Consider the following 27,813-nt stretch of genomic DNA (forward strand, 5'->3'; position numbering starts at 1 on the left):
GACAGAAAACTTTATGACTCTGTTTGATATTATCAGTGGGACTTTTGCTGCTGCATCACTGATGACAGAGATTTTACATCAGGTTTATATTTCGTGACCTTCAGAGATATGCACAAGCTACTACTTTCATCTGTCAGGCTACTCCTATTACGAGACTTAATAAAATTCATCACTGAGAACAAAGATTCACAAGCGTATGTGGATGAAACCAAAACACTGGTCGGATCTAGGAAGGCAGGGAGAGTTAAGGCAGAGGCATAGAAATTGCTCTTCCCCTCTCTCGTCAATCCATGTCTATGGTCTTTAAGATAACTTGTTATGTAAAATTATTTATTTATCTAAGATGCACCTACACTGAATTTATCTGAAAAATAAAAAAGTTCAAATGTTCACAAAAATTGTAAATGGAAGATTATAAGAGAGGGTTTCGCGTGCCAGCAAAAGTTACTGGCGTGCCATGTTTGGCACGCGTGCCAGGGGTTGCCCACCCCTGTCCTAGAAGACGTATCAGTGAAAATTTTGTTATGTGAAATGTCTGAGATATTACTGCCTATGTTTTCTTCTAGGATTTTTATGGTCTCATGACTTACATTTAAATCTTTTATTCATTTTGAGGTTATTCTTGTGTATGGTGTAAGTTGGTGATCTAGTTTCATTTTTTTTGCACCAATATAATTTCTTGTAGAAACTGTCCTTACTCCATTGTATGCTCTTGCCTCCTTTGTCAAAAATTAATTGACAATAATGTCACAGGTTGATTTCTGGCTTCTCTGTTATGTTCTATTGATCTATATTCTTGTGCCAGTAGTATATTGTTTTGATTACAATGGATTTGTAATATAGTTTGATATATGATATTGTTACCTCTCCAACTTTGTTCATCTTTCTTAAGACTGATAAGATTATTCAGGGTCTTTTATGGTTCTATATAATTTTTTTGAATATTGTTCTATATCTGTGAAATATGCCAATCTTATTTTAGTAGGGATTGCACTAAATCTATAGATTGCTTTGGGTAGTATGAACATTTTGTTGATGTTAATTCTTCCTATCCATAAACATGGTATATGCTTCCACTTGTTTGTATCTTCCTCTATTTCTTTTTTCAATGCCCTATAGTTTTCTGAGTATAGGTCTTTTATTTCCTTGGTTAAGTTTATTTCTAGGTATAATTTTTTTGTTGCAATGTTTTTTGGTTTCTCTTTCTGAGAGTTTATTATTGGTGTATGAAAATGCCATCAATTTCTGGATGTTAATGTTGTATCCTGCTACTTTGTCAATTCATTTATTAAATCTAGTAGTTTTTTGGTGGATTCTGTAGGGTTTTCTATGTAAAATAGCATGTCATCTGTGAATAATGACAGTTTTACGTCTTCCTTTCAATTTTTTTTTTGTCTGATTACTGTGGCTAGGATTTCTAGTACTAGCAAGAACATAAACTTCAGGAACTAATGCGATGGTGGCTGACAGGACAGCAGTGAGGGAGAGAGTGTGAGTGAGGGAATGAAAGGGGCGTGTGTGGGCATGTGGTGTGTGTGTGTGGGCATGTGGTGTGTGTGTGTGTGTGTGACAGTTATATTCTGCAGGACTTTTGGGGGCTGGCATACCAGGCTCCCCTAGCCAGGTGGCATCTCCTACCACTGCAATCTCTCCAAGGGTGGCCGGCTGTGCCGCAGAGGCTGCGCCATCCTGAAAGAGGGAGTTGCTGTGACTGGGAACCCAGCCTCACCTCCACATGAGGAGCCCTTGGACACCACCGGGATCCTACAGCCACACCAGCCAGGGACCTGCTGCCTCGGTTGCAAACCCAAGAACCACCAGACTCCAGCCTCCCCAGATGTGGGCTCCTAAAATGTTTGTCCAGGGGAGGGAGACAAAATGACAGCCGAATAGGCGGACGTGTCCTGTGCCTTTTCACAGAGCAGATAGAAGAAACATCTAAATCAAATAACATCCACCCACAATTGTTGAATTAAACACAGCTGGTGAGACAATCCATGGCCTGAGAGGACAGAAGACACCTGGAGAACGGTAGGATCAGGGATCTGGGCTGGCGAGAGAGAAACGTGACCACCGGGACTAGAGGGTCAGAAAGAAACTGCGCTGCACCAAGTCTGCATTCCTTGGAGACACGTGTAACACTTGACTGTGGAAGGGGGTCCACAGGGCTGCTGGCAGCAGGGGACTCTAGATCTAACTGCAGAGCCATGGGAGGCCGCACCCAGAAAGGCAGCCTGAAGTTCTACACTGGCCACGCAGTGTGGAAGGGAGAAAATCATGCAGCAGCACAGTTGCTCTGTCTTTATATTTTTCTTGGTTTTACTCGCTAAACCCAGTACATAGGATCTTCAGTTACAAAACATGCACCGAGGCTGCAGTGCAGGTGGAGGTGGTTTGGTGGAGGCTGGGGAGCAAAGCAGGGAGAGGCGACCAGTAATCGAACTCTGGGACAGTCTGGACCCCTCCAACACTAAACAGCTATTTTTCTCCAAAAGAGATAACAACTCCTAGTGGCCCCAGAAAGTAATATAGCAACACTGCCACCTAGAGCCCATGTCACAAATAGACAATTGTGTAAATATGACTGAAGGCAGGCAGACAAAGTGAGCAGATTGATCCCGCATGTCTAAATTCAAGCCTGTGGAGACAGACACAGAGGAGCGGGGGATCGCTGAAAATTCAACACGGTCCTGACTACCTAACAGGAAACTGAGAAGTGCCAGAAGGAACAGTAGAGAGGGGTCTTAATCCACCCCCATGAGACATTAAAATTCAGCTGAAGCAAATGACATTTCACTACTTCACTTTTTATTTATCTTTTACCTAAGAAAGGGAAAGAAAAATATTTTTCTTTATATTATTATTATTATTTGTGACCTTTAATTTTTTTGATTAGTGTTCTACATTCTATTTTTATTTTTTATCATTATTTTACTTTATATCACTTTTTCCTTTTTGCCAACTTTTTCTTCCTCACTTCTCCCTGTTTCATTCTGTTTCTCTTCTCCTGTTCCTGCTTTAGTTTTTCTCTCTCCTTTCTTTTTACTTCTTGTTAAAAATTGATCTTTTTTATCTGCTTTATTGATGCATTACTATTATAGTACTCTGTTGGCTTACACATATACTTAATATCCTCTCCCCTGCTCCAAGTTCATGCGCCCTTCTCTTTTCTCTTTCTTTGCTAGCCAATGCATTTATTTATATATTTATTTATTTATTTATTATTATTTATTTATGCTTTTGTTTTTTCTCTCCTCACTTGCCCTCTTCTACTCCTAATTGTTTAATTAGTTTCACTCACCAAACTCAAGCCAATTTGCTCTCTATTCTCCTTTTCCAAAAATAGATGAATATATAGATAGATTAAAGAAGGGGGGAAATTTTTTTCTTATTTATTTACTATTTTGTTTTATACTTTTTTTTTATCCATTCATTCTCTTTCTATCTCCTCTACTGAACAGTAGCCATTCCTGACTCATTCAAAACCTTTACCTTACTTTCTGAAAATAAGCTCTGCCTCTTCAGATTCAGTTACTTCCTTTTCCTCTGGGTGTTTGTTGTTTGCATTTTTCAGTTTGTTTGTTTTGTGGAGTTTTCTCCCCATATACATATATTTTTCCCCTTCTTTTTTCTTCTTTATCCTTTCTCTTTTACCTTTTTCCTTTTCTCATTATCATTTTTGTGCTCTTTTCTCTCCCCTAATTCTCTTTTCTCTGGTGGTCAACTTTATTGGGGTTATTGGTGTCATGAATACATTTGTGTTTTGTTCCCTCTGTGTTGTGTCTTGTTGAGTTGTATTTTGTGCCTTTTGGTCAATTCGGTAGAGAGTGAGCCACAGAACCAGACACCCTGAGAGGAGCAAAAATGGGGAGACAAAGAAACAGCCCCCATACAAAAGAAAAGGAAGAATCACCAGAAAAGGAAATAAATGAAATGGAGGCAAGCAAATTGTCAGAGAAAGAATTCAGAGCAATGGTCATAAGGACACTGAAAAGGATGGAAGACAAATTCAACAACATGTGTAAGAATCATCAAGAGATGAAGAAAAACCAAGAAGAAATTAAGAATGGCATAGCTGTAATAAAGAACACAATTGAAAGCATCAACAGTAGACTAGAAGAAGCTGAGGACTGCATCAGTGAGCTAAAAGACAAGGTAGAAAAAAACAACCAAGCAGATCAACAACTGGAAAAAAAAAAACTTAAAAAGCAGGAGGAGAGCCTAAAGGAGATTTGAGACAACATGAAATGAAACAACATCCGCATAATAGAGGTGCCAGAAGGAGAGGAAACAGAGCAAGAAATAGAAAACCTGCTTGAAGAAATAATAACAGAAAATTTCCCTGATATTCGGAAGAAAAAACTCACACAAGTTCAAGAAGCACACATAGTCCCAAACAAGATGAACCCAAAAAGACTGACACCAAGACACATCATAACTAAATTGGCAAACACCAATGACAAAGTAAGAATCTTAAAGGCTGCCAGAGAGAGACAGAAAGTTACCTATAAGGGATCTCCCATTAGATTATCAACTAATTTCTCAACAGAAACACATCAGGCCAGAAGGGAATGGGATGAAATATACAAAGTGATGCAAAGAAAGGAAATGAATCCAAGAATACTATACCCAGCAAGGCTATCATTCAAAGTTGAAGGTGAAATATGAAGACTCATAGACAAAACGGGCTAAGGGAGTTTATTACCACCAAGCAAGCAATGCAAGAAATGCTAAAGGGACTGCTGTAAAAAGAAGAAATAGAAAGGGAAGAAGGAACACAGGCATAAAGAATACAAATGGAGACAAACAAGTACCTATCAATAATAACATTAAACGTAAATGGATTAAATGCTCCAATCAAAAGACATAGGGCAGCTGAATGGATTAGAAAACATGACCCATATATCTGCTGTCTACAAGAGACCCACTTATGATCAAAGGACTCACACAGACTGATAGTGAAGGGATGGGTAAAAATTTTGAGGCGAATGAAAATGAAAAAGAAAAATCTGGGGTAGCAATACTTATATCTGACAAATTAGACCTCAAAGTGAAGGCCATCACAAGATATAAGGAAGGCCGCTTCACAATACTAAAGGGACCAATTCAAGCAGAGGATATAACCCTGATAAACATATATGCACCCAATACAGGAGCACCCAAATATATATTAAAAAAAACTTCTGGAAGATATCAATGGAGAGATCGACAACAATACAGTCATAGTAGGGGACTTTAATACCCCAATGACACTACTGGATAAATCATCTAAACAAAAATTCAGCAAAGAAATATCAATCCTAAATGACTCACCTGATCAGATTTCTCAGATCACAATGGTATGAAACTAGAAATCAACTACAATAAAAAAAAACTCAAAAACATTCTAACACATGTAGGCCAAACAGCATGTTATTAAACAATGACTGGATTACCAATGAAATAAAGGAAGAAATAAAAACTTTCTGGAAACAAATGAAAATGAACACACAATAGCCCAAAATCTATGGGACATAGTGAAAGCAGTACTGAGAGGGAGTTCACAGCATTACAGGCCTACCTTAAGAAACAAGAAAAAGCTCAAATACACGATTAAATACTATAACTAAAAGAATTAAAATTCTAGAGGAAGTAGAAGGAAGGAAATAGTAAATATCAAAGTGAAATAAATGGCATAAAGGCTAAAAATAAACATACAAAAGATCAATAAAACCAAGAGCTGGTTCTTGGAAAGGATAAACAAGGTTGGTAACCCTCTAGCCAGGCTCATCAAGAAACAAAAAGACAGGACCCAAATAATCAAACCAGAAATGAAAGAGGTGAAGTAACAACAGACCCCACAGAAATAAAAAGGATTGTAAAAAAGTACTATGAACACCTCTACTCCAACACCAGACAACCTAAACAAAATGGACATATTCTTAGAAAAATACAAACTTACAAAACTCAATCAGGAAGAATAAAAAAAACCTAAATAGGCCAATAACTACTAAAGAAATTGAAGCAGTGATCAAAAATATTCCAGCAAAAAAAGGCCTGGTCTGGAAGGCTTAACAGGGTAGTTCTACTAAGCATTCAAAGAAGAACTAAAACCTATCCTCTTCAGACTATTCCAAAAAATTCAAGAGGAAGGCGCACTTCCAAGCTCTTTCTATGAAGCAAGCATTACCCTAATTAAAAAATCAGATAAAAACACCATAAAAAAGAGAACTACAAGCCAATATCCTTGATGAACATCAATGCTAAAATCCTCAACAAAATTCTAGCACATCAGATTCACCATTATAAAGATCATACACCATGACCAAGTGGGATTTATTATGGGGTGCAAGGATGGTACACTATCTGCAAATCAATAAAAGTGATACATCACATAAGCAAATTGAGAGACACAAATCAAATAATCATATCAATCGATGCAGAAAAAAGCATTTGACAAAATCCAACATCCTTTCTTGATAAAAAGTCTCAGCAAAGTGGGAATAGAGGGATCATACCTGAACATAGTAAAAGCCTTTTATGACAAACCTACAGCCAGCATCTTACTTAATGGGCAAAGACTAAACTAATTTCCCCTGACAATGGGAACAAAACAGCCATGCCCACTTTCACCACTCCTGTTCGACATAGTACTGAAGTGCTAGCCATTGTGAACAGACAAGAAGAAGAAATAAAAGGCATCCAAATTGGAAAAGAAGAAGTAAAACTGTCCTTTTTCGCAGATGACATGATACTACATAGAAAACCCGAAAGACTCCATCAAAAAACTGCTAGACCTAATAAATGAATTTGGCAATGTAGCAGGATACAAAATTAACACCCAGAAATCTATGGCCTTTTTATACACGAATAATGAACTCACAGAAAGAGAAACAAACAAACAAAAAAACAATCACATTTACCATTGCAACCAAAAAATTTAATATATCTAGGAATAAACTTAACTAAAGAAGTAAAAGACCTGTTACTCATAAAACTACAGGGCATTAAAAAAAGGAATAGAGGAAAGATATAAACAGATGGAAGAACATACAATGTTCATGAATTGGTAGAATAAACATCATTAAAATTTCCATATTATGCAAAGCAATCTACAGATTCAATGTAATCCCCATTAAAATACCAATGGCATACTTCAAAGATCTAGAACAAACTCTCCAAAAATTCATCTGCAATAGAAAAGACCTCAAATAACCACAGTAATCTTGAGAAAGAAGAACAAATTTGGAGGGATCACAATATCACATTTCAAGCTATATTACCAAGCCACAGTTCTCAAAACTGCCTGGTACTGACACAAGATCAGACATATAGACCAATGAAATAGAATAGAGAACTCAGAAATCGACCCAAGCCATTATGCTCAATTAATATTTGACAAAGGAGGCAAGAGCATACAATGGAGTGAGGACAGACTAATAAATGGTGTTGGGAAATTCAGTCAGATACATGCAAAAAAATGAAACTAGATCACCAACTTACACCATACACAAAAAAACTCAAAATGGCTAAAGAACTTTAATGTAAGACGGGAAACCACAAAAATCCTATAAGACTCCATAGGCAGCAAAATTGCAGACATATGTCATAGAAATATCTTTACAGACACAGCTCCGAGGGCAATGGAGACAAAGGAAGAAAATAAACAAATGGGACTACATCAAATTAAAAAGCTTCTGCACAGCAAAAGAAACCATCCACAAAACAATAAGAAAGCCCACTGCATGGGAAAACTTATTTGCCAATGATATTTCAGATAAGGGTTTAATCTCCAAAATTTATAGAGTATTCATACAACTTAACAAAAGGAAGATAAACAACCCAATCAATAAATGGTCAAAGGATCTCAGTAGACACTTTTTGAAAGAGGACATACAGAAGGCCGACAGACATATGAAAACATACTCAGAGTCATAATCATCCGAGATGCAAATCAAAACAACGAGATACCATCTCACACCTCTCAGAATGGCTATCATCAACAAATCAACAAATGAAAAGTGCTGGCGAGGATGTGGAGAAAGAGTAACCATCATGCACTGCTGGTGGAAATGCAGACTGGTGCAACCACTGGGGAAGACAGTATGGAGTTTCCTCAAAAAGTTAAAAATGGAACTCCCATTTGACCCAGTAATCCCACTTCTAGGACTATATCCCAAGAATCCAGCAACACCATTCAGAAAGAATACATGCACCCCTATGTTCATAGTAGCACAATTTACAATAGCTAAGATTTGGAAACAGCCTAAATGCCCATCAGCAGATGAGTGGATTAGAAAACTGTGGTACATCTACACAATGGAATACTATGCTGCTATAAAAAAGAAGGAATTCTCTGGAGAGCATTATGCTAAGTGAAATAAGCCTGTCAGTGAAAGAAAAATACCACATGATCTCACTCATTTATGGATAATAAAGAACATTATATACTGATGAACACAAACAGATACAGAGGTAGAGAAGCATCAAACAGACTGTCAAACAACAGCGGGAAGTGTGGGTAGGGTTGGGGGGCGGGTGGAGGTAAGAGATCAACTGAAGGACTTGTTTGCGTGCATATAAGCATAACCAATGGATGCAAGACACTGGGAGGAGGGTGAGGGAATGTGCCGGGGAGTAGGGCAGGCTGGGGGAAGGTCAATTGGGGGGACAAAAAGGAGACCTATGTACTACTATTTGTAATACTTTAAACAATAAAAAAGACTGATGAACACAAACAGATACAGAGGTAGAGAAGCATCAAACAGACTGTCAAACAACAGCGGGAAGTGTGGGTAGGGTTGGGGGGCGGGTGGAGGTAAGAGATCAACTGAAGGACTTGTTTGCGTGCATATAAGCATAACCAATGGATGCAAGACACTGGGAGGAGGGTGAGGGAATGTGCCGGGGAGTAGGGCAGGCTGGGGGAAGGTCAATTGGGGGGACAAAAAGGAGACCTATGTACTACTATTTGTAATACTTTAAACAATAAAAAAGGAAAAAATTTTATAAAAAACAAAAGTTTGGTACATCTACACAATGGAATACTACAGCGCTATAAAAAAGAAGGAACTTTTACCATTTGCAACAGCATGTATGGAACTGGAGGGCATTAGGCTAAGCGAAATAAGCCAGTGGGAGAAAGATAAATATCACATGATCTCACTCATATGTGGGATATAATGATCAACATTTGATGAACAGGAATAGATCCAGAGACAAATGGCAGGGGAGGGGGCGGTTAGAGAGCAACCAAAGGACTTGTATGCATTCATATTAGCATAATCAATGGACACAGACACTGGGGCGGTGGGGGCTTGTCCAGGGTAGAAATGGCTGGCGGTGGGGTGGTCAAGTGGGGAAAAAGGAGGCATATGTAAAACTTTAGACAATAAATAAATTAAAAAAAAATAAAACAAACCCATATTGATGCCAGAACAAGTAAATCAGAATTTCTGGGGGTAGGGCCTAGTCATTAGTATTTTTAAGAGCTCCCCAGTCAAGTCTAATATGAAACACTAGTTTTAAAAAATGAACCTTTACTCCTATGTGCATAAGAAATTATCCAGGATCTCATTAAAAATGTAATTCCCATATCTTTCTCCCAAAGTGACTCTATACATATGGAGTCGGAATTCCAATAAGCTCCTCTAGTGATTCTAATGCAGGTGGTGCACAAAAACCATCTGAGAAACACAGAGGAATGCTCCCCTGTCAACCTCTAGCACAAATCTGGGTAAATGAGCACCACCTCTATCCAGGTGATTAGCTGCCGATTATAGATGGCCCCCAAAGTACCACTTCTCTCTCGCTGTAGTGACAGAGCCTGAACAAGGGCTACGTTTCAAGTCCTTTGCCTGTAGCCTTCTCCACCCCACCCCAACACACAATGGCGCGCACACACCTGCTCATATGAGATGGGTGCCTGCTTCTGGTGGGACAGCTCCATCAGGGTGCTCAGGTCTGTTCGCAGGTCTGTCTTGCAGCCAATAAGCAAAACACGGGTGCTGGGACAATAATCTAGGATTTCCGTCCTCCACTGAAGAGCCAGACAAAGAAGGGAAGTCAGGGGCTGACCTGCCCAGAGAAGCCCAGCTGGCACCATCACACGAATTAATATTTCACAAAGGAGGCAAGAACATACAATGGAGTCAAGACAGTCTCTTTAATAAATGGTGCTGGGCAAATTGGTCAGATACATGCCAAAAAAAATTAAACTGGATCACCAACTTACACCATACACAAAAATAAACTCAAAATAGTTAAAGACGGGAAACCATAAAAATCTTAGAAGACTCCATAGGCAGCAAAATATCAGACATATGACGTAGCAATATCTTTACCAATATAGCTCCTAGTGGAATGTAAACCAAGGAGAAAATAAACAAATGGGACTACATCAAAATAAAAAGCTTCTGCACAGCAAAAGAAACCATCAACAAAACAACAAGAAAGCCCACAACATAGTTGCCAATTCTATCTCAGATAAGGGTTTAATTTCCAAAATTTACAGGGAACTCATCCAACTTAACAAAAGGAAGACAAACAATCCAATCAAAAAAATGGGCATAGGACCTAAATAGACACTTTTTGAAAGAGGACATACACAAAGCCGAGAGACATATGAAAACATGCTCAAAGTCACTAATCATCCAAGAGATGCAAATCAAAACAACAATGAGATACCATCTCACACCTGTCAGAATGGCTGTCATCAACAAATCAACAAATGACAAGTGCTGGAGAGGATGTGGAGAAAAAGTAACCCTCGTGCACTGCTGGTGGGAATGCAGGCTGGTGCAGTCACTGTGGAAAACATTATGGAGATTCCTCAAAAAAGTAAAAATGGAACTCCTATTTGGCCCAGTAATCTCACTTCTGGAAATATATCTCAAGAAACCAGAAACACCCATCATAAAGGACATATGCTCACCTATATTCATAGCAGCACAATTTACAATAGCTAAGATTTGGGAACAGCCTAAATGCCCATCAGCAGTTTAGTGGATTGAAAAACGGTGGTGTATCTATACAATAGAATACTATGCTGCTATAAAAAAGAAGGAACTTTTACTTTTGAAACAGCATGGATGGATCTGGAGAGCAGCATTATGCTGACGGAAATAAGCCAGTCAGAGAAAGATAAATATCACTTGATCTCACTCTTTTGTGGAACATAATGAACAACATAAACTGATGAATGAAAGTAGATTCAGAGACTAGGAAACATTGAACAGACAGTGCAACCTCAGAGAGAAGGCAGGGGAGGCAGGGTAAGAGATAAACCAAAGGATTTTTATGCATGCATATTAGCATAACAAATGGACACAAACACTGGGGGTGGGGGCTTGTCCTGGGGGAAGGGAGTAGGGGGGCAGTTAATCAGGGAAAAAGGAGACATATGTAATACTTTAAACCAGTGGTTCTCAACCTTGACTGCAAATTAGAATCACCTGGGAATCTTTAAATTCCTGATTTCTGGGCCTCATCCTCCAGAAATTCTGTTTCTTTGTTATGGAGTGGGGCCACAACATTAGTAACAAAGAAACAGAATTTCCGGAGGATGAGACCCAGAAATCAGAATTTTAAAAAGATTCCCAGGTGATTCTAATGTGCAGCCAAGGTTGAGAACCACTGCTTTAAACAATAATAAATAAATAAAATAACCTTTAACAGCTGTGTTTAGTTGAATAACAAATTGAAAAAGTGAAGACACTGTTTTCTCCTGGTATTTCATCTTATATTGATTTTTTTTCTGGCTAAAAAATCATAATTCTAGTTTGATTCACCACTCTTCCCCCAAACATACACACACACACACACACACACACACACACACACATGCACACACCAGCCATCCTTTCAAGAAGTAGCCACCTTTTAGAAATCTTAATAAGAAGCTGAATAAGCATTTGAAAAACATGAGGACAGTGGATGAGCTAAGGAGTTGAGGATTTTGGAATGAAATTTTAATGAAGTTTTTCAGATCTTGTTTCTTTTATATCTGTAGGGACTGATGACTCTAGAGATATAACATCAAAGCTTGATTTCTCCTTGTTGCCTGAGTGAGGCAATAAGTAAGATAGAAACTCATTGAGTGAAAGACAGTAAATGGAGCAGATGATGGAAATAGAGGGTTTTCTCTTTCCTCAAGGAGGGGAGTGAGAGGTAGGGTAGCAAAGAGGTTTGTCTTCCCCTCTGGGGCGGGGGCAGCAGAAAAAACTGGTTCCTCTCCCCTCTCTCCTCTGTCTCTACCTAAAAACCCAAATGGATTCTGGATACTACTTCAGGATGTTTTGATTGATATTTGACAGCCATTGTGGGAACTCAGCTGCATGGAAGAAGGTATGGTTTTTCAATTTATCTTAGAGTATGTCCTCTCACGTTCTACAGCCACTCACCCCCCCCACACACACACACACACATACACATTCAGCAATACTTTGCAGCCACTGAATAGATTGTAGGAAGTTTTCCATTACCATTCCTTTTAGTACCATAAAATATCATAGAAATCATCGGGAAAGATGAAGGAAAGACCAGACTACCATATTCAGGTAGTTCTCCTCTACCAACTTGTTGAGGTTTTTGAACAGCAATTTCTGTGCTCCCTTTCTTGAACAACCCCAATATCTTGAGTATTGCATCTCCCAATGTAAGAGTATCCTGTCAGGAATGTTTTAAATGGTCGTCTGGGGTAAGGAGGGAGAAGAAGATGAGAACTACCACTTTTGGGGACCCACAATGAGTCAGGTGCTGTACTACTTTATATATGTAAACTGGTTAACTCTCACAGTAATACTATGGGGTAACAATTACTTTTGTTTGACAGATGAGGAAACTGGAGCTTAGAGAGTTTAAATGATGTTCTCAGCATCACATAGCTACTAAGTGGCAGAGCTAGGACTAGAAGTCAGCCTACTAACTTCTAATTAACACTGATTAATTCATTTTCCTCCACCCCCAGTTCTCTCCACAGGAAGATAGCACTATTTAAATATTAGCTGTTATTATCATTATCATGTATCACTTGCCTCTGGAACTGAAGTAGCTGTAGAGAGAAAAAGAAGTGAAACTGATATTTAGAAAAAACACTGTACTAGGCAATGAGGGACATATAACAATAATAGGCAACTACTTTTGGACTATAGACCTAAGGTTGATTTGGGATGTTTAATACCACAGCCCAGATTTATTAATATAAATCTTATATGTGAAATCAAGTATTTCAAACCAAGCCAACCAATTCCAATGTTATCACCACCACCATCATGCTGGAGCCATTCGCTAGGCCACAGAGTGCCTAGGTGAGAACTGAAGATTGTGAATGGTCATGATTTACTGGGTGGCTGGGGCAAAGTACACTTATTGTCTTAGAAACTTAGAGTAGCTATGTTCCACTAAATAAAATGTATAAAATAAACATTAAGACATTTTTATTATAATGTGCTAAAACAAACAATTTGGTAAGGATATAAAGTATGCAGATGTGGAAGATAATGTAATGTTATATAACAGGACAGGGGCTGCATTGCCAAGCTAACAGCAGTTTTATTCTTTTTCTCCCTGCCTTTGTTTCTTCATTATTTCTTAGGAAGCTACTAGTTTTGGGGTTTTTTTTGTTTTTTTAGTGTCAACATTTGATTTTCATTTTAATTTTCAGGGCATGTTTGCACTTAATTGGCACTGTGATAGGTTTTCTGCATGCTTGATTATAATCTAGTCTGGGCTAGAGTAATTTCCTTCTAAAGAAAATGAAGAGTACAACAGGCAATAAAATCCAGTCAAGTGAAGTGTGATGTCATCTGGCTTTCAACTCCAGGCAGAGTCCTGGATAAATGTGGCAGAGCCTTCCTGGAGAAAACCTGTTTTGTTGTCATTGTTTTTGTTGTTGTTGTTTAGATTGAGAGAAGTATTGCCAAGGTGCTAAGTTAGAGCCAGATCACTCATCTACTTAGGCCAATTTACATATATCTTAATTGCTTTTGGAAAAGTGTCATGACTTTGGCTGAGAAAAATATATATAAGATTGGTTCTTTTTTTTTTAACTAAAGCATTCCTCCAGTGTCCAAATCCCATCCTTGAGAGAATCTCTCTGTCTTTTTTAAAAAGATGCCTCAACATGGCTTGGCAGGCCATCCTCCTTGTTGCTATGGGCCCATATATAAAGTGGTACTTGGTGTCTTGTGGGAATGTCTTCTGTTATTGTCTTTCCTACACACATGGCTAGGTGGCTTGAGTGAGACAATTTTAAAAGCTTTGTTGTATTTTCTTTTATGCCTTTTTATTTTTCATCTTCCTATTAAAGTTGATATTCAATATTGTTTTATATTAGTTTCAGGTATACAGCATAGTGGTTAGACAATCATATAGTTTACCAAGTGTATCGCCAGATATGTCCAGTACCCACCTGACACCATACATAATTATTGCAATATTATAGACTATATTCTCTGTGCTGTTCTTTACATACCCTTGACTATTCTGTAACTACCAATCTGTACTCAATCCCTTCATTTTTTTCACCCAATCCCCCAACCCTATATTTTTATTGATTTCAGAGAGGAAGGGAGAGGGATAGAGAGATAGAAACATCAATAATCACTGCCTCCTGCACGCTCCCTACTGGGGAACAAGCCGGCAACCCAGGCATGTGCTCTTGATCAGAATTGAACCTGGAACCCTTCAGTCCATAGGCCCATGCTCTATCCATTGAGCTAAACCAGGAAGGGCTATGAGTCGGTTTCTATTTTGTTTGTTCATTTATTTTGTTCTTAGATTCCACATGTAAGTGAAATCATATGGTATTTGACTTATTTCACTGAGCATAATATCCTTTAGCTCTATTCATATTGTTGCAGATGCTAAGATTTCATTCTTTTTATGGCCGAATAATACTCCATTATATATATGTATTACATCTTCTTTATCCATTCATCTATTGATGGCACTTGGGTTGCTTCCAGATCTTAACTATTGTAAGTAACACTGCAATGAACATAGGGGTGCATATATTCTTTCGTATTACTATTTGCAGCTTCTTCAGATACATACCGAGAAGAGGAATGGTTGAATCATAAGGCAGTTGCATTTTTATCTTTTGAGGACACTCCATACTGGTTTCCATCATGGCTGCATTAATCTTCAATACCCCCAACAATGCACAAGGGTTCCCTTTTCTCCACATCTTCAACACTTGTTTGTTGATTTATTGATGATAGCCATTCTGACTGGTGTGAGGTAATATCTCATTGTGATTTTAATTTGCATTTCTCTGATGATTAGTGACATTGAGCATCTTTACATATGTCTATTGGCTATCTGCATGTCCATTTTGGAGAAATGTCTAGTTAAGCCCTCTGTCCATTTTTAATTGTTAGATGTTTTTTGTTTGTTTTTTGTTTTGTTTTGTTTTGTTTTTTGGTGTTGAGTTGTATATGTTCTTTGTAAATTTTGTATATTAATTCCTTTATCAGATGTATCATTGGTGAATATGTTTTCCCATTCAGTGGGGTGTCTTTTCATTTTGTTGATGGTTTCCTTTGCTGTGCAAAAACATTTTAGTTTTATGTAATCCCATTTATTTTTTTGTTTCCCTTGCCCAAGGAGTTATATCAGAAAGGACTTGTATGCATGCATATGAGCATAATCAATGGACATAAGACACTGGAGGGTAGGGGAAGTCAGGGGATTGTCAAGGGCGGGTGAAAAAAAGGACACATATGTAATACCCTTTGTAATACTTTAAGCAATAAAAAATAAATAAAAATAAAATAAATTTAAAATTTCTCTCTCATCGATGTTTCTGACTCTCTATTTCTCTCCCTTTCTCTCTGTAAAAAATCAATAAAATAAATTTAAAAAAAGAAAAGAAAATATAATGCTACAAAAAATGTCCTAGATTTTACTTCCTGTTTTCTTTTAGGAGTTTTATGGTCTTGAGACTTGCATTTAAATCTTTAATCCATATGTAATTTATTTTTGTCTATGGTGTAGAAGGTGGTCTAGTTTCATTTTTTTTGCATATATCTGCCCACATTTCTCAACACCATTTATTAAAGAGACTGTCTTGACCCCATTGTGTGCTCTTGCCTTTTTTGTCATATATGAATTTTCCACATAGGTGTGAGTTTATATCTGGACTCTCCAGTCTGCCACACTGATCTATATGTCTGTTTTGATGCAAGTACCATTCTGATTTGATTGCTTTAGCCTTGTAATATAGTCTGATTATCAGGGAGTGTGATACCTCCAACTTTTTTTCCTCCTTTCATAAGATTGCTATAGCTATTCGGGGTCTTTGTGGTTCCATATAATTTTGTTGGATTATTATTCTAGTTCTGTGAAAAACACTATTGTTATTTTGATAGGAATTGTGTCAAACCTATAGATTGATTTGGGTAGCATAGACATTTTAACAATGTTAATTCTTCCTACACATGAACATGGTATCTGCCTCCATTTACTTGTATCTTCTTTAATTTCTTTCCTCAATATCATATAATTGTCTGAGTACAAGTGTTTACTTCCTTGGTTAAATTTATTCCTAGATATTGTATTTTTGATGCAATAGTAAATGTGATTATTTTCTTAGTTTATCTTTCTGACAGTTCATAATTGGTGTATAACAATGCAACCAGTTTCTGCATATTTGTTTTGTTTCCTGCTACTTTACTAAATTGAATTTTAAGTTCTAGTACTTTTTTGATGGAATCTTTAGGTTTCATGTCATCTGCAAATAATGACAGCTTTACTTCTTCATTTCCAATTTGAATGCCTTTCATTCTTCTTCTTGTCTGATTGCTGTGGCTAGAACTTACAGTACTATGCAAATAAACTTAGTGAAAATGAACATCCCTGCCATGTGCATTCTCTTAAGAAAAACACCTTTAGCTTTTTCTGTTAATATGATACTAACTATGGGTTTGTCATGTATGACCTTAATTATGTTGAGGTATACTCCTTCTGTTCCAACTTCAACTTTACTGAGAGTTTTTTTTTTATCATAATTGGGTACTGAATTTTATCAAATGATTATCTACATCTACTGATATGATCATATGATTTTTATTGTTCATTTTATGTGGTGAATCACATTACTTGATATGAAGATATTCAACCAACAGTATTCCAGGAATAACTTTCAATTGATCATGGTGTATGATCTTTTAATGTATTGCTGAATTCAGTGTGCTAATATTTCATTGAGGATTTTTGAATCTATGTTCATGAAGGATATTGTCCTATAATTTTCTCTTTTTTTAGTGTCAGTCGGGTTTTTGGTTTAAGATAATGTTGACCTTATAAAATAAATTGGGAGCCTTCCCTAATCTTGAATTTTCTTCAATAATTTACTAAGGATTGGTGTTAACTCTTCTTTGAATCTTTGGACAAATTCACTTGTAAAGTCATCCAATCCAGAACTTTTGTTTGTTGGGAGCTTTTTAATTACTGTTTTTATTTCATTGATTGTAATCGGTTTGTTCAGATTTTCTGCTTCCCCTTAATTCTGTCTTGGAAAACTGTATGTTTATAGGAATTTAACCATTTCTTCCAGGTTGATGAAATTGTTGGCATATAATTGTTCACAGTATTTTTCTTGTGATCCTTTGTGTTTCTTTGATGTAAGTTGTCACTTCTTTTTCATTTCTGATCTTATTTATTTGGGTCTTCTCTCTTTTGTTCTTGATGAGTCTGTTTAAAAGATTGTCAATCTTAATTAACTTTTAAAGAATCAACTCTTGGTTATGTTGATATTTTGTTTTGTTTTTTCATACACTGTTCCATTTATTTCCCCTCTGATTTTTATTATTTCCTTTCTTTGGGCTTTGCTTGTTGTTCTTCCTCTAGTTCCTTTCAATGTGTGGATATGTTGTTTGAGATTTTTTTGTTTCTTGAGGTTGCCCTGTGTTGCAATGAATTCAATGCTTAGGATTGTGTTCACTGTGTCCCATAAATTTGGGGTTGTATTCTCATTTTCATTTGTTTCAAGGTATCTTTTAAAAAAATAATATATATTTTTATTGTTGACAGTATTACAGATGTCTCCTATTCCCCCCCCCACACACACACACACTTTACCCCCTTCCACCCACCCCTACACACACCCCTAGGTCTTCACCACCCTATTGCCCCTATCCATGGGTTAGGCATTTACATATATAAGTGTTTTGGTTTATCTCTCCTCATCACCCCACCCGCACATCAAAGTATTTCAGTCTGTTCCATGCCTCCATGCTTTGGGGCTTATTTTCTTGGTCAATTAATTTTGTTCATTAGATTCCACAAATAAGTGAGATCATATGATATTTTTCTTTCTCAGATTGGCTTACCTCACTTAACATAGTGTCACATCCATACTGTCACAAAGGGAAAGAGATCCCTCTTTCTTATAGCTGCACAGAATCCCATTGTGTAAATTTCCCACAGCTTTTTTTTTATTGATTCATATACTAATGGGCACTTAAGCTGTCTCCAAATCTTAGCTATTGTAAATAATGCTGCTATGAACATAAGGGTGCATATATTCTTTCTGATTGGTATTTAGGGTTTTTAGGATATATTTCCAGAAGTGGGATTGCTGGGTCAAATGGAAGTTCCACTTTTAATGTTTTGAGGAAACTGCACACAGTTTCCCATAGTGACTACACCAATCTGCATTAACAACAGCAGTAAACTAGTGTCCACCACATCCTTGCCACCACTTGTTTGTTGATTTATTGATGATAGACATTCTGAAAGGTATGAGGTGATATCTCATTATGGTTTTAATTTGCATTTCTCTGATGATTAGTGGCTTTGAGCAATTTTTCATATGTCTCTTGGCGATCTGTATGTCCTCTGGAGAAATGTCTATTCAGATCCTCCACCTATTTTTTAACAGGATTGTTTATCATCCTTTTGTTGAGTTGTATACTTTATGTATTTTCAATATTACCCCCTTATCAAATGTATTATTGGAAAATATGTCCTCCCATACAGTTGGTTCACTTTTCATTTTGATGGTAGATACTCTTGCTATGCAGAAGCTTTTTATTTTTATGTAGTCCCAGTTGTTTATTTTTTCTTTGTTTCTCTTACCCTGGGAAATGTATTGGCAAAAATTTGGTTACATGAAGTGTCTGAGATTTTATTGCGTATGTTTTCTTCTACGATTTTTATGTTCTCATGGCTTGCATTTAAGTTTTTTTCACCTTAAGTTTATCCCTGTGGATCGTGTAAGTTGGGGGTCTAGTTTCATCTTTTTAAATGTACCTGCCCAGTTTTCCTAGCAGCATTTGTTGAAGAAATTGTCTTTACTCTATTGTATATTCTTGCCTTCTTTGTCAAATACTAATTGACCGTGATGGTGTGGGTCAATTTCTTGGGTCTCTGTTCTGTTCCATTGGTCTATATGCCTGTTCTTGGGCCAGCACCAGGCTGTTTTGCTCATAATGTCTTTGTAGTATAGTTTGATATTTAGGTATTGCAATTCCTCCAAATTTGAACTTCTTTCTCAAGATTGCTGCAGCTATTCAAGGTTTTTATGGTTCCATATAAATATTTGGAGTAATTGTCCTAGTTATGTGAACTATGTTGTTGGTATTTTAATGGAGATTGCGTTGAATCTATAGATTCCTTTCGGTCATATGGATATTATAATAATGTTAATTCTTCCAATCCATGAACATGGTATACATTTCCATTTGTTTGTTTCCTCCTGTATTTTTTCACTGCCCTATAGTTTTCGAAGTATACGTTTCTTATTTCTTTGGTTGGGTTTATTCCAAGGTATCTTCTTTCTTTATTTAAAAAAAATTGTTTTATTGCTTAAAGTCTTACAAAGGGTATTACATATGTCTCCTTTTTTTCCCCGCCCTTGACAATCCCCTGGCCTCCCCTACCCCGCAGTGTCTTAAGTCCATGGGTTATGCTTATATGCATGCATACAAGTCCTTCGGTTGATCTCTTACCCCCCTCCCTCCTGCCCCCCAACCCTCCCCGGCCTTCCCGCTGCAGTTTGACAATCTGTTTGAGGCAGCTCTGCCTCTGTATCTATTATTGTTCAAAAGTTTATAATGGTCTCTATTATCCATGAATGTGTGAGATCATGTGGTATTTTTCCTTCATTGACTGGCTTATTTCACTTAGCATAATGCTCTCCAGTTCCATCCATGCCGTTGCAAATGGTAAGAGTTCCTTCTTTTTTACAGCAGCATAGTATTCCATCGTGTAGATGTACCACAGTTTTCTAATCCATTCATCTACTGATGGGCACTTAGGCTGTTTCCAAATCTTAGCTATGGTGAATTGTGCTGCTATGAACATAGGGGTGCATAGATCCTTTCTGATTGGTGTTTCTGGTTTCTTGGGATATATTCCTAGAAGTGGGATCACAGGGTCAAATGGGAGTTCCATGTTTTGTTTTTTGAGGAAACTCCATACTGTCTTCCATAGTGGCTGCACCAGTCTGCATTCCCACCAGCAGTGCACAAGTGTTCCTTTTTCTCCACATCCTCTCCAGCACTTGTCGTTTGTTGATTTGTTGATGATAGCCAGTCTGACAGGTGTGAGATGGTACCTCATTGTTGTTTTGATTTGCATCTCTCGGATGATTAGTGACTTTGAGCATGTTTTCATATGTCTCTTGGCTTTCTGAATGTCCTCTTTTAAAAGGTGTCTATTTAGGTCCTTTGCCCATTTTTTGATTGGATTGTTTATCTTCCTTTTGTTAAGTTGTATGAGTTCCCTATAAATTTTGGAGATTAGGCCCTTATCAGATATAATGTTGGCAAATATGTTCTCCCATGTAGTGGGCTTTCTTGTTGTTTTGTTGATGGTTTCTTTTGCTGTGCAGAAACTTTTTATTTTGATGTAGTCCCATTTGTTTATTTTCTCTTTAGTTTCCAATGCCCTAGGATCTGTATCGGTGAAGAAATTGCTTCGGCATAGGTCTGAGATTTTGTTGCCTTTGGATTCTTCTAGTATTTTTATGGTTTCCGGTCGTATATTTAAGTCCTTTATCCATTTTGAGTTTATTTTTGTGTATGGTGTAAGTTGGTGGTCTAGTTTCATTTTCTTGCATGTATCTGTCCAATTTTCCCAACACCATTTATTGAAGAGACTATCTTGACTCCAATGTATGTTCTTGCCTCCTTTGTCAAATATTAATTGAGCGTATTGGTTGGGGCTGATTTCTGGGCTCTCTATTCTATTCCATTGATCTATATGTCTGTTCTTGTGCCAGTACCAGGCAGTTTTGAGAACAGTGGCTTTGTAATACAGCTTGATATCTGGTATTGAGATCCCACCTACTTTCTTCTTTCTCAGGATCGCTGCAGCTATTCGGGGTCGTTTTTTGTTCCAGATGAATTTTTGGAGAGTTCGTTCTAGGTCTGTGAAATATGCCGTTGGTATTTTAATGGGAAGTGCGTTGAATTTATAGATTGCTTTGGGCAGTATGGACATTTTAATGATGTTGATTCTACCAATCCAAGAACATGGTATGTTCTTCCATCTCTTTATGTCTTCCTCTATCTCTTTTTTCAACGTCCTGTAGTTTTCTGAGTAGAGGTCTTTTACCTCTTTAGTTAAGTTTATTCCTAGGTAGCTTAATTTTTTTGGTGAGATGGTAAATGGGATTGCTTTTTTAGTCTCTCTTTCTGCAAGTTCACTATTGGTGTATAGAAATGCCATAGATTTCTTGGCGTTAATTCTGTATCCTGCTACATTGCCGAATTCTTTTATTAAGTCTAATAGTTTTTTGATGGAGTCTTTAGGGTTTTTTAAGTATAATATCATGTCATCTGCAAATAAGGACAGTTTTACTTCCTCTTTTCCAATTTGGATGCCTTTTATTTCTTCTTCTTGTCTAATTGCAATGGCTAATACTTCCAGTACTATGTCGAACAGGAGTGGTGAGAGTGGGCATCCCTGTCTTGTTCCTGTTTTTAGGGGAAATGGTGTTAGTTTTTGTCCATTGAGTATGATGTTGGCTGTGGGTTTGTCATATATGGCTTTTATTATGTTGAGGTATGATCCTTCTATTCCCACCTTGCTGAGAGTTTTTATCAAAAATGGGTGTTGAATTTTGTCAAATGCTTTTTCTGCATCAATTGATATGACTATGTGGTTTTTTTCCTTCAATTTGTTTATGTGATGTATCACGTTGATTGATTTGCGGATATTGTACCATCCTTGCATCCCTGGGATAAATCCTACTTGGTCATGGTGTATGATCTTTCTGATGTACTGCTGGATCCGATTTGCTAAGATTTTGTTGAGGATTTTGGCATCTATGTTCATGAGGGATATTGGCCTGTAATTCTCTTTCATTGTGTTGTCTTTACCTGGTTTTGGTATTAGGGTGATGCTGGCTTCATAGAATGAGCTTGGAAGTGTTCCTTCCTCTTGGATTTTTTGTAGTAGTCTGAGGAGGATAGGTTTTAGTTCTTCCTTGAATGTTTGGTAAAACTCCCCTGTGAAGCCGTCTGGTCCTGGGCTTTTGTTTGCTGGAAGCTTTCTGATGACTGCTTCAATTTCTTCCATAGTTATTGGCCTGTTGAGATTTTTAGATTCTTCCTGATTAAGTTTTGGAATGTTGTATTTTTCTAGAAATATGTCCATTTCCTCCAGGTTGTCTAGTTTGTTGGAGTAGAGTTGTTCATAGTATTTTTTAACAATCATTTGTATTTCTGTGGGGTCTGTTGTTATTTCGCCTCTATCATTTCTGATTTGGTTTATTTGGGTCCTCTCTCTTTGCTTTTTGGTGAGCCTGGCTAGAGGTTTGTCGATCTTGTTTATCCTTTCAAAGAACCAGCTCTTGGTTTCATTGATTTTCTGTATTGTTTTTTTGGTCTCTATGTCATTTATTTCTGCTCTAATCTTTATTATCTCCTTCCTTCTGCTCACTCTGGGCTTTTCTTGTTGCTCTCTTTCTAATTCTTTGAGCTGTAGATTTAGATGATTTACTACCATTTTTTCTTGTTTGTTGAGGTAGGCCTGTAGAGCTATAAACTTCCCTCTCAGGACTGCTTTCATTGTGTCCCAAAGGTTTTGGATTGTTGTGTTTTCATTGTCATTAGTTTCCAGGATGTTTTTAATTTCTTCTTTGATCTCATTGGTAACCCAATCAATATTTAATAACATGCTATTCAGCTTCCAAGTGTTTGAGTATTTTGGGTTGTTTTTATTGTAGTTTATTTCTAACATTATGCCATCGTGGTCTGAGAAGAAGCTTTTTATGATTTCAATCTTCTTGAATTTGTGGAGACTTTGCTTGTGACCCAATATGTGGTCTATTTTTGAATATGTCCCATGAGCACCTGAGAGGAATGTATATTCCATGGCTTTGGGGTGAAGTGTTCTGAAGATGTCAATTAAGTCCATCTGATCTAGTGAGTCATTTAGGATTGCTGTTTCTTTGCTGATTGTTTGTCTAGCGGGCTTATCCAGTGGTGTCAGTGGTGTATTAAAGTCCCCTACTATGATTGTATTGTTGTCGATCTCTCCTTTGATATCTTCCAGGAGTTTTTTTATGTATTTGGGTGCTCCTGCATTGGGTGCATATATGTTTACCAGGGTTATATCTTCTTGTTGTATTGATCCCTTTAGTATTATGAAGTGGCCTTCCTTATCTCTTGTTATGGCCTTCACTTTGAGGTCTATTTTGTCCAATATAAGTATTGCTACCCCACCTTTTTTTTCATTTCCATTTGCCTGAAAGACATTTTTCCATCTCTTCACTTTCAGTCTATGTGAGCTCCGTCTTCTGAGGTGGGTCTCTTGTAGACAGCAAATATATGGGTCATGTTTTTTTATCCATTCATCCACTTTATGTCTTTTGGTTAGAGCATTTAGTCCATTTACATTTAAAGTTATTATTGAAAGGTACTTGTTTGTAGCCATTTCTATTTTTTTGGGCCTGTTTTCTTTCATAGCTTTTTTTTTTCTTCTTTTTACACCAGTCCCTTTAACATTTCTTGCATTGCTGACTTGGTTGTGATAAACTCCCTTAGCCTTTTTTTGTCTGTGAAGCTTCTTATTTCCCCTTCAATTTTGAACGATAGCCTTGCTGGATAGAGTATTCTTGGATTCAGTCCTTTGCTTTGCATCACTTTGTAAATTTCTGTCCATTCTTTCCTGGCCTGATGTGTTTCTGTTGAGAAATCATTTGATAATCTAATGGGAGATCCCTTGTATGTAACTTTCCGTCTCTCTCTTGCAGCCTGTAAGATTCTCTCTTTGTCCTGAACATTTGCCATGGTAATTATGATGTGTCTTGGTGTGGGTCTTTTCGGATTCACCTTGTTTGGGACTCTCTGGGCTTGTGTGACTTTTTTCTTCCCCACCTCAGGGAAGTTTTCTGATATTATTTCTTCGAATAGGTTTTCTAATCCATGTTCATCTTTCTGTTGTTCTGGCACCCCTATTATTCGTATGTTGTTTCGTTTCATGTTGTCCCAAAGCTCCCTTAGGCTCTCCTCCTGTCTTTTAATTTTTTTCTCCAATTGCAGTACAGTTTGGGTGTGTTTTGCTTCCTTGTCTTCTAATTCACTAATTCGGTCCTCCGCTTCTCCTAGTCTACTGTTGATGCTTTCAATGGTGTTTTTTATTGCAGCTATATCGCTCTTCATTTCTTCTTGGGTCTTGCATAAGTTATTGATTTTTTCATCTGTTTCTTCTTGCTTCTTGCATAAGTAGTTGATTTTTTCCTCCATCCGGTTTATGCACGCTAGGACCCTTATTCTGAATTCTTTTTCTGTCATGTTGCATGCCTCTGTCTCACTTAGCTGCTTTTCTGGCGAGTCCTCCTTTTCTTTCCTTTGGGGGTTTCTTTGCCTACCCATGTTTGATCTCACTGACATATCTAGATGTTGAGTCGTTCAGTGGCTGCTCCCTGGGTGGCAGTGGCTCCTTGGGCTGTGGTTGCTCCTTGGGTGGTTGCGGTAGCAGCTGCTCCTCAGTTGGCAGCAGCTCCTCTGGTGGGTGTTGTTCACAGCTGTGGTGGCTCTTCTGGCTGGTGGGGGGAGGCTTCACGTACAGCTGCTGTTCCTCAGACAGAGGGTGTGGTGATCAGGAGGCTGCTGTTGCTTGGATCTGCTTAGTCCTGCCAGGTATTTAGGAGAGTGTTGAATTTCCCTGCTGCTGTTGGGATCTGCTTTCCGTGGGGAGAAGCAGGGTTCCTCTAAGTTCACGTAGTCGCGCTGCTTGGGGTCCATTGATTCCGGGTTAGTAGCCGATCTCTGGATCGGTATCTTCTTTCTTTCGTGCAATTGTAAATGGTGTTGTTTTTTTTAGTCTTTTTTTCTGAGAGTTCATTGTTGGTGTATAAAAATGCCATTGATTCCCGCATGTTTGTTTTGTATCCTGCTACTTGTCAAATTAATTTATTTGTTCTAGTAATTTCCTAGTGGAGTCTTTAAGGTTTTCTATGTACAATATCATGTCATCTGCAAATGATGAGAGTTTTACTTCTTCCTTTCCAATTTAGATGCATTTTATATCTTTTTGTATGATTACTGTGGCTAAAACTTCTAGTACTATGCTGTATAAAAGTGATGAAAGCAGCCCTACCCGGTTTGGCTCAGTGGATAGAGCATTGGCCTGCAGACTGAAGGGTCCCAGGTTCGATTCCGGTAAAGGGCATGTGCCTTGGTTGTGGGCACATCCCCAGGAGGGAGTGTGCAAGAGGCAGCTGATCAATGTTTCTCTCTCATCGATATTTCTAACTCTCTATCCCTCTCCCATCCTTTCTGTAAAAAATCAATAAAATATATATTTTTCAAAAAGTTGTGAAAGCAAACATACTTGTCTTGTTCCTGTTCTTAAGGGAAATACTTTTAATTTTTGCCCATTGAGTATTATGTTGGCTTTAGGGTTGTCATATATGGCCTTTATAATGTGGAGGTATAATCCCTCTATTCCCACTTTTCTGAGAGTTTTTGTTAAAAAGGGGGTGGGGGTGCTGGATTCTGTTGAATGCTTTTTCTGCATATATTGATATGATCATGGTATTTTTATTTTTTATTTTGTTTATGGGATTCATCACATTTATTGTTTTGCAAATAGTGTACCAGCCTTGCATCCCCAGAATAAATCTGACTTCATCAGGGTGTATGATCTTTTTAACATATGGCTGGATCTGGTATTCTAATATATTGTTGAGGATTTTAGCATGTGTTCATCAGAGGTATTCGCCTGTAATTGTTTTCTTTGTAGTGTCTTTATGCAGCTTAAGGATTAGGATAATGCTGGCTTCTTGAAAGAGTTTGTAAGTGTTTCTTTTTCTTTATTTTTTTGGAAAAGTTTGAGGATAGGTGTTCGTTCTTTGAATGTTAGGTAAAATTATCCTGTAAATCCATCTGGTCCAGGACTTTTGTTTGCTTGAAGTTTTTAAATTGCATCTCCAATTTCATCAGTTTTTATTGGCCTACTCAGGTTTTCTGATTCTTCCTTGCCGGGGCTCACTAGGAGACCCTGAACGACGAATGAATGAATTCTCTAACACAGGTTTCTCTGAAATAGAGGGCTTAGACACTACTTGGCTATCACTGCCAAGTAGCTCTGTTCACTTGCCTCCTTTAGCTTATAATGTCATAACAGCTTGAACTAAAATTAACCTCTAGATACAATTAACACAGTAAGTATTCTTGAGAAAGTATGTGCTATTACAAGGTTGGGTCTTTAAAGACTAAACATAGAGGTTCTAGAAAAACACCCGGTGGATCAGACTTGTTTGTAAAAGTCAAGGTAGGGGCTGCTGCCTTCAGCAAGTCCCCCCTTCGAAAGACCCCCGTCCTTTCAGAGAATCCTCCTTATAGACATTCCAACCAAGTCCCATGCTTCCCCACACTTCCTGATTCAGTTTTGGAAGACAAAGAAAGAATCTTAAAAGCAGCAAGAGAGAGACAGAAAATTACATACAAAGGGTTCCCATTAGAATGTCAGTGGACTTCTCAGTAGAAACACTTCAGGTTAGAAGGGAGTGGCGTGAAGTATTCAAACTAATGAAAAGCAAGGAACTGAGTGCAAGACTACTGTATCCAGCAAGGCTATCTATTAAAATTAAAGGTGAAGTAAAAAGCTTTTCAGACAAAAAAAAATGTTAAAAGATGACATGTCCACCAACCTAGTAATGCAAGAATGTTAAAGGGACTGTCTTAAGAAGAAGAAGAAAAGGAAGGAGAGGGGATCATAGGCATAAAGGAAATAAAATGCCTATAAATAAATACCTATCAATAATAACCTTAAATGTAAATGGATTAAATGCTCCTGTCAAAAGACATAGGTGACTGAATGGATAATAAAATATGAGCCAAAAATAAAAAAAAAGAGGGGAAAAAAAGGATTCACCAAGAAATGAACTAAATGAAGCGGAGACATGCAATGTGTCAGAAAAAAGAATGCAGAGTAATGTGGTTCATAAACCAGATGGACAAGAAAATCAACAACCTATGCAAAAATTAGGAAGAAATCAAAAGTGATATAGCTACAGTCAAAAACGCAATGGAACCAATCCTCCGCTGTCCCTGCCAGCAGCCTGTCGCACCCATGGCGTGGCATGCCTCGCCACGTGTCGGGACCGGGGTCCAGTGAGGAGAGCCCTTCATCCTGGGAAACAAGGTGTGGCCAGAAAGGAGGCTGCCCCCACACGCTTCATGCAATGTACATTCATGGGGAACCTGTTGCTAAATCATTCATAGACGACCTGCTTCTGGGTTGGGATTTCGTACATAGCAGAGCAGCTCCCTTGCTGTGATCTATTGAAAGTCAGCACTTGACACAAGGGTTTGTAATAGATAAACAACAAAAAAGGAAAAAAGTAAAAATAATTTTAAAAAACACACAATGAAA

At 37.7% G+C, this 27,813-nt stretch overlaps 1 long non-coding RNA gene across 1 annotated transcript; it reads left to right on the forward strand.

The window, feature by feature from the left end:
• The first annotated feature begins 11,123 nt into the window (after positions 1-11,123).
• Positions 11,124-27,438, forward strand: LOC106724240. Its single transcript, XR_001359983.1, has 3 exons — positions 11,124-11,252; positions 25,634-25,639; positions 27,427-27,438. It is a non-coding gene; the product is annotated as an uncharacterized LOC106724240 (long non-coding RNA).
• Positions 27,439-27,813: the final 375 nt, after the last annotated feature.

The sequence above is a fragment of the Myotis brandtii genome, unplaced genomic scaffold, assembly GCF_000412655.1.
Source record: "Myotis brandtii unplaced genomic scaffold, ASM41265v1 scaffold1182, whole genome shotgun sequence".
NCBI classification, from domain to species: Eukaryota; Metazoa; Chordata; class Mammalia; order Chiroptera; family Vespertilionidae; genus Myotis; species Myotis brandtii.